Source organism: Priapulus caudatus, unplaced genomic scaffold, assembly GCF_000485595.1.
Source record: "Priapulus caudatus unplaced genomic scaffold, Priapulus_caudatus-5.0.1 Scaffold124, whole genome shotgun sequence".
NCBI lineage: Eukaryota > Metazoa > Priapulida > Priapulimorpha > Priapulimorphida > Priapulidae > Priapulus > Priapulus caudatus.
In genome coordinates, this window is record NW_014577185.1 from 10686 (window position 1) to 17389 (window position 6704).

Sequence of the window (6704 nt, forward strand, 5' to 3'; positions counted from 1 at the left end):
ATTAAAGGCTATAGGGCATGTCTATAAAGGTTTATCATGGCAACAAACTGGTGGGGGGGAGGGAGTTGATCGCAAATGGTTAAGAATTGCGTATTGCTACCGCGTCTATTAATGTATGAGAATTCATAGATTTATGTACCTCTACGAGTTTAATGGCTTACTGTTGCGCGTCTTTACGGCAAAAAGTTCATCTGGCGTAAGCATCTTCTCATGTAAACCTTTTGCTGTGGTGACATCATTTTATTTGATGACAAAACGTGAAGACTTTTACTCAAATTACTTCTTGTGCTGAGCTGGGCTGAGTATTCGCAGATGTTATTCTGTGTGAGAGTCTTTTGATTCGCTAAGCAGCCAGTACGTCTCAACAGATCCCTTGCCCTTCATTTCAACAGCGCTGTCTCTTTTCTCCACATTAAATGTATTAAATGATTTCAACAGGCTCGCCGTTGTGGAACTGATGTGTATTCTTGAAGCTAGAAATGCAAGTAATGATGGGATCGAAATGTTTCACTGACTGAAAGACGATGTTTCGATCTATGTATGTACTATCCATACCTTAGCTTAAACCCCGCCTTTCTCGGAAACCAATATTTATCCATTATTTATATATAATTTTTATAAAGAAACGTGAACATAATTCCAGTTATCTACTTGACAAATGACCGAAAATTCAGTAATAATTCATCAATACGTTGTTCACGTTCATCGATAAATTCCGTATTTGTTCATAATGTTTTATTTATTCATTCTATGAAATGAAATGATATGACAGTTGACGATATTTCAACGATATGATAATCGCTTACGCAGTCCAGTCGATTCCATCCTTGAAGCTGTGTTCACGGTGTCTCCAAACACGAACAGTATCGGGCAGCCATGGTTAGGCTCAACGCACTACCCGCACGCAACGGCCGCCTGTTACATGAACAGGATACTATATAATATATTATAGATACTATATATATATATATATATATATAACCACAAATACATAGTTCAACTAAATAAAAGGTACTGACAGCTGAATGCTCCATATGGTACAGCAGACCGGAATTCTGAGAGTTTGTACACCTAATACAATTATTAAGTGAGGTATCGTCAACGATATTTTCATATCATACTACTACTATATATAGCATGCGTATAAGAGCACGTGCTCTCTACTTTAAATGCATGATTTTCACAAACCATATTTCGATTTGCCTGTATTGGAAATGCGCAAAACAGGCCACCTGGTTATACAGTATATATTAGATAATTCGTAAAATTTTCGCGTTTTTACACTATCGACTACTCTGGTCAACATTAATTTGCAACTTTCCCTCGACTGGTAGGTACTGTGGGTGTCGATGGATATACGTATATAACGTTATCTATACTACCATCCTATATAATACATAATAGTATTTAAATATAATAATCTATAGCAGAGGGTAGTCTTCGCTAACGTACCAGAATGAACACCTATTCTTAACATCAATTTGCTCCCCGGGACGATGTCTGATCTTGAACGCTGAGATTTAAGGCGAGCAGTCGGAGAGCCATGCGGCAGATCTCTGACGTGTGGTTTACCGTTGCGTAACGGCAGTCCGCTTACCACCATGTAAGCATCTCCTATCGTCTCCACCTGATCGAAACAATCAAAAGAAACATCAGCTTTATATTTTCTGATGCTGAGTATTGCTGTAAACAATACGCCATCGCTAGCGACGACGTGAGAGTTTGCGCGCGTCGTGCGTACGAGCGTGATATTATATTTAGAGCTTTTATATTTAATATATAAGAACATAATACCAGCGTAGCACTCTCGGTGCCGCATAAGGCTTTTCATTAGCCCCTCTTTACCAAACGAATAGATACGATTTCTGCCGGATTGTAATGAATTGAACCTTTAACTAAGCGTTGAATTATATATAGGCGGAGAGTGAGATCGAGAGGAAGGGAGAGCGCGCGCGAAAGAGTGCGCGAGAGAGCTAGTGAAAGAGAGAGAGAAGAAGATTTGGGGAAAGAGGGAGAGAAGGAGTGGATAGTGGATGGACGGATGGATGGATGGATGGATGGATGGATGGATGGATGGATGGATGGATGGATGGATGGAGTATGGATGGATGATGGATGGAGGGTTGGATGGTATGGCATGGATGGATGGTGGATGGATGGCGATGGATGGATGGAATGATGATAATGGATGGATGGATGGATGGATGATGGCATGATGGCATGGTAGGATGGATGGATGGATGGATGGATGGAGGGATGATGGATGGATGATGGATCGATGTATGGAGGAGGTATGGATGGATGGATGGATGGATGGATGGTAGGATGGATGGATGATGGATATGATGGAATGGATGTATATGGATGGTAGGATGGTATGATGGAGGTAATGGATGATGGATGGATGCGATGGATGCGAGCGATGGATGGATTGGAGGGATGATGGATGATGACTGGATGGAGGATGATGGGGAGATATATTATATAGATATATATATATATAGATAGAGTAGAGAGATAGATAGATAGAGAGAGTAGATAGATAGATTAGATAGATACGATAGATAGATAGATAGATAGATAGATAGATAGATAGATAGATAGATAGATAGATAGATAGATAGATAGATAGATAGATAGTATAGTCTAGATAACAGTTATTCAAATATTCGTAAACCTTGTAAACGTCGAATTTTGCGATAATGTCGTCGAACAAAGTGTAAAGGTCATTCAGAAGGTTCACAACCTGAAAGCAAATAATAGTGATTAGCGTATGAATCGTGAACATAGGTAAGGCTATGTAGTTATGTACTACTGCTGCACCATACGGCCCCTCGTGTGTTCTATACCAGGTCCTCTTGATACCATATTTATATACATACTAATGCCATCTGCGTGTCACTTGCAAACACACATACGCGCGCGCGCGAATGATATGTGACAGCGCCTATTAGTTAGTTATATCTGGCGATTGATAATATTGTAGGTGGGGAAAGAAAAGGCAGTTATACATAAAGAGGCAATTAAAGAAGATTATCATAGAACGAAATCTCATGAATTTACGAAATATTGTATACGGATTGCCCGTCACGGCTCTCAATAAATTGCGCCTCAAAACATTTACCAAACTCACCCAGCCCTAATACGGGAAACCTCGATTGCCTGGTTTATGCGCAATGTAAGACATAGTTTAACTCTAACATACATCGGTATTTACACACCCACGGATCCGCATAGAAAGATCGGTAAGCGAACAGGGGTATAATTATGATGACGGTGGTTGTGCGCACCTCCATGGGTGTGCTGGCAGCGCTGATTGCTGTAAAGCCGACGATGTCTGAGAAGTAGATCGTCACTAAATCGTACGCCTCCGGATCCACGGGATTGCCGAATTTTAATGTCTCGGCGACGGACCTGCACCGATGAACCAATTTTGTATTTTCTTGCGACAAAACCCACCGGCACCCCTATATAGGCGGCAAACGTGTGCACGATAGCGGTTCGATGAAAGCTAAAGCGTGATGCAGAATGAATAATTCTAATAGCAGTTTACTTGTGAGTCTAAACTAGAATAGAGCTATACTGCGACTCCGCCATTTCATGAAAGTAATAGCAACTTCTGACAAAACCACCAGACGTCAAAACCTCACAAGTTTTTGTTTTGAATAGCAGGCATTTGCGCAACAACGTCGCTGAACGTAATCAATTAGAATTTAACTTGAAGTTTGCAGTCGCAAATAACTCGCGAAGTATTTCTTTTTAGTAGTTTTTTTACGTTACATATATATGTACGGACGGCGTTGTACGTGTGAGGATCATACTTTGGCAAGACTCGATAAAGTAGTTCTTCTGACCGTTTCTTCTCATCTAAGAGCTCATTAGTTCTCTCACTGACCAGTGCCTCAAGATTGTTAGCGTACTGTTCCATTCTCTGCAGGAGATTATCGACTATATTCTCCTTTCCCTTGGAGCCTCTGGGGAGTAAAGAAGAAAGCACGTACAGTGCAACGTACTCATCATCTATGAATCTAGACGCTACTATATAGTAAAAGTGCATAGTTAAAAAAGTAGGGACAGTGGGAGATAGGTCGTGAGTGGGAAAGAGATAGCGAGAGAGCGAGAGAGAGAGAGAAGAGAAAGGGAGGGAGGAAGGGAGCGAGAACAAGAGAAAGGGAGGGAGGAAGGGAGCGAGAACAAGAGAGAGGGAGAGAGTGAGAGATAATATACGCAGCGGTCTAAAAACACACACCTAGAATCAGTCGTAGAATTAAGTAGTAAAAAAGTGGCGGCAAAAATCTGTGACGTGCATACTTGATGAAATTCATAATTTGTTTGATATGAGAGAAATTTGGTCTCTCCTCGGGTTCTTCCCTCCAGCAGCTTGTCATAAGCTCGGCGTAGGCGGCGCTGCAATCGTTATCTCTGATTACCGGACGCATGGGTGGATCCTCGCGATTCTTTACTCTCTGAACGACATCTAACGGAAATAAATATAATGTGAAATCTGCGACAAGAATCCCCGTTCACTTCGTCTGATAATACCTAGCATAAAGTAAGTATATGACATAGCTGAAAATTATCTAAATATAGTATTGAATTCAAATACTTCAGGTGTTTTTATTCACAATAATCTGATTATACTCATAATGAAAATAATGAATATTTATCACATTAAAGACCTTTCTACCTTCTGGTTGTAGGCTATAGCTGTCATAGGGCAGTTCACGAGTGGCGATCTCTTGTAAGATAATTCCAAAAGAATAAACGTCTCCCCTCTGTGTTCCGGTAGGGGGTAGGACGGGCATGTTAAGCAGTTCTGGGGCAACCCACTGCAACTCTAAAAACAGTAAATACGTACCCATTCTATTAATGCCGCTCTAAAACAAATTTGATATCTGTCTGTTTGTCTATCTGTCTGTCTGTTTGTCTGTCCATCTGTCTGTCTTTCTGTCTGTCTGTCTTACAGTCTGTCTCTCTGCCTATCTGTCTGTCTGTCCGTCCGTCCGTCCGTCCGTTCGTTCGTCCGTCCGTCCGTCCATCCGTCCTCCGTGCGTCTGTCCGTATGTATGTCTGTCTGTCTGTCTCTCTGTCTGTGTGTCCGCGTGTCCGCCAGTCCGTTCATACATCCATCCTAAGTAATTTCCCTCCTTGATAACTGTAATCGTCATTCGAGTAGAAAATCAAATGTAATATCGCATAAATGAGAAATACATAATCGTATTCTTCTGTGACAATGTATGTTTCACAGTACTATATACTATACTGTAGTAATGCCGTTGGTCTGCAGTATTCTCGACACAGGCGCGAAAGCACGGAACACCAAAATCGGTGATTTTCAGGACGAAGCGTCCATCGACCACACAGTTAGCCGATGTCAGCTGACCGTGAGACTTAATCGGACTGTAGTGCAGGAACTGCATCCCCTGAAATCACATATACTCGTATGTCATATTTTTACTGATCAACGGTTACGTGGGTTTTTCCGATTCTGATATCAGCGGCATTGCGAGAGCCGCACAGTTAGCTACATCCGCCGGTAGATGGCGCCGTTGCATTGAATCTTGGCTAATATCAGAGCACGTGTATCAATATGGATATACGTGCTCTGCTAATGTGAAAAGAATGCGATTGAGCATGTTACGGATAACATACATTTACAATATCATCGATAAGAGAGTATCGAAAAGACCAGTCTAGTTTGATGGATTCGTTTTCCAGGATGTCTTGCAGGCCTCCCTTCGGATAGTACTTCGTTAAGATGGCAATGTTCGGTGCGTCTACGCATGCGCCGACGAAGCGCGCTATGTTGTCATGTTCAAGATCTCGCATCTGCTTCAACTGGACTAAGACAGGCCGGCTCAGGTCTATGTGATTCCTCTTCATGATCTTGACAGCAGCTAGCGACCCCTGTGTATGGCAGACAGAAGAATAGCGCGAAGATAATGAGATGACTAGGAAAGACGGACAGACAGACGGACAGACAGACAGACAGACAGACAGACAGACAGACAGACAGACAGACAGACAGACAGACAGACAGATAGACAGACGGACGGACAGACGGACGCACAGACGGACGGACGGACGGACGGGCAAACAGATAGACAGACAGACAAACAGACAGACGGACGGGCGGACGGACGGACATACAGACAGACAGACAGACGAACGGACGGACGGACGGACGGACATACAGGCAGACAGACAGACAGACAGACAGACGACAGGAACGGACGAGCACAGGCTGGACGGACGGGCGGACGAACGCGGCGGACGAAAAGGACGGACGACGACGGACGAGCGGGTAGACAGACAGACAGACAGACAGACAGACAGACAGACAGACAGACAGACAGACCGACCGATAGACAGACAGACAGACAGACCGACAGACAGAGAGACCGAGAAGAGGGAGAAACGGATGGACAGTCGGACGGACGGACAGACAGACGGACACAAAGAAGGACAGCTGGCGTGCTGATATTTTAGAACGGTTGGAGATTTTAGCTGGATGAATTTATTATACCTTGTACAAGCCGACCTTTGTCAACATTTGCTCTGTGCTGTTAGCTGGCGGCTCTACTGTGGTCGTGCTCAGGTTGCACTGAAACCGATGACATTTCGTATGTGGCTAGGCGGCACGCGAAATGTACGGGTAAATAGCACACACGATCATAACATGTCAATATCACCGGGAATACGAG

The 6704-nt window shown here is 43.1% G+C and overlaps 1 pseudogene; it reads right to left on the reverse strand.

Annotated features, from left to right (window-relative positions):
• Positions 1–313: 313 nt before the first annotated feature.
• On the reverse strand, positions 314–6009 carry LOC106805698 (annotated as a pseudogene).
• Positions 6010–6704: the final 695 nt, after the last annotated feature.